The 1,887-nt window shown below is 36.0% G+C and overlaps 1 protein-coding gene across 7 annotated transcripts in view; it reads right to left on the bottom strand.

Moving 5' to 3' along the window:
- Positions 1 to 1,887, bottom strand: part of DMD (dystrophin) — a 721,719-nt gene that overhangs the window by 613,677 nt on the left and 106,155 nt on the right. The window lies entirely within an intron of this gene.

Here is a 1,887-nt window from a genome sequence, read left to right on the forward strand (position 1 = left end):
TACGCGAACGCCGGGTATTCTAATTCTTTCCAAACTTCCATGCAAAAAGTGTTACATTTTTTGCATGGAAATTTATTTTGGATTGTAGGCTATAATTCACCGAATTACCGCATAACTCACCAAAATATGTCCAAAATTAAAAAAATTTAATAATAAAAAATATAATCTATTAATAATAAAATTCAATCTATTTTCATACAGTGAGAAAAGTTCAGGCTTATCGAAAATAGTAACTTTTTTTAGCCCGTACCAAGGTCGGGCTTATCGGTCAGGTGGTTAAGTAAATACTAAATGTTTTTTTAATTCTGTGTTTTAGTTTAATAAAGTGCACCCATGGTTCTAACATGTTGATTTTTGTTATAAACAGCCCTGTTTTCAAGGTCAGGCTTTAACAGATACCATTTATAGTACAGTACTATACCAGTACTAAATAAAGAATTTTGAATTGAGTCTACCATGGTATAAAAAAAAAACTATTGCACGCAGTGCTAAATAATAATATTAACATCTCATCATAATAACTGCAGCAGTTTAAAGGATTAGAAGAAATCACTATATGAATACTAAAACTGACTCATTATTTGTATTATTATGAAATTAGATTTTGTAGATACAAAAATAGCTTAAGTATGTAGAGTTTTGCAGAGCTAATTTTATGCATAGTATAACATACACATCAAAGTGAATTGTGCTACTTATTAACGAAAAAATAAATAAATAATGTGCAAAATGTAATTAGCACACGTAATTTCCACAACATTTCCACAACACCAATAGCTGTTGAAATTGCAAAGGATTCTCTTGTGCTATAGACTACGTTTATCAGTAGAAACCACATGTCTACCCATCAATGTAAGATAAGTACATATCAATAAGCTCCTCTTTACATGCATGATTCATTTGTGTTTAAGACTGAGATAATCTTGCACATAATAAAAGGACACATTTTCAATGTAGTGCTGTACATTACACGCAGTAAATAACTTTGGATAAAAAAAAATGTACCATTTGTGATCATAACCTAAGCATCTTTAAGGAGACCTTATGACCAATTTCAAAACCTGCTAGAAAAAGTACAGAAAATTGAAGTATTTAAAATGCTTACTTGTACTAATTTATTGTTGCAAAAAATGTTTTAATTTACTTTAAATATGCTTTTGAACCAGGTAATTTCTTGGCATAGCTCTCTCCTCTCATTTGAGCATCTGTTTATGTAGCTACCAGTGTGTCATGTAAGTCTGCTGGGGCTGTTGACATCAGATCCAAGATAGTGGGACTCTCATGGCTTTTGTATGTCTATACAAGCTTTCACAGATAATGACATGCATAAAACACATTAAGGACTTATATCATCTTAAGAAAAGTTTGTTGTAAACAGGGCCAGATTTCTTACAGAGGATCTGTACCCACGTTTGTGTCACCCACCCTGTACTCCCCTGTTGCCAGTAGCAGCTCTGTTCAGAAACCCCATTACATGGTCACTTCTTGGTCTAAATCATGTGATTCACTGACAGCTGCCCCTTTACCCCAGAGGACTAGAATATTCTGCAGACAGGCTCCACTTGCTGGTGGAAATGTGAACACCACCTTAACTGCCTCTTCTTTAGCACCCCTTCTGGTGGTGGGTTTGGATACCTACGGGTTACATGGTCTCCATTCATCACATGATCCCCCCAACATAAGGATGTGACCGGCAACAGGATGTTGCCTGAACAAGGAGGTCTGCTAGGCTCTGATTCCAGTCTCCTGTCTGCATTTCCTGACCTCATTCTTAATCAGCAGTTACCACTTCTTGCATGTACGGGGGCTGGAACCTGGGTACCCCCTAAATACTTCACCCATTGTGGGGTTGGCTGGTGAAGCCAGAAGCTGGTATCTTAGACTCTG

The sequence above is a fragment of the Pyxicephalus adspersus genome, chromosome 1 (genome assembly GCF_032062135.1).
Source record: "Pyxicephalus adspersus chromosome 1, UCB_Pads_2.0, whole genome shotgun sequence".
NCBI classification, from domain to species: domain Eukaryota; kingdom Metazoa; phylum Chordata; class Amphibia; order Anura; family Pyxicephalidae; genus Pyxicephalus; species Pyxicephalus adspersus.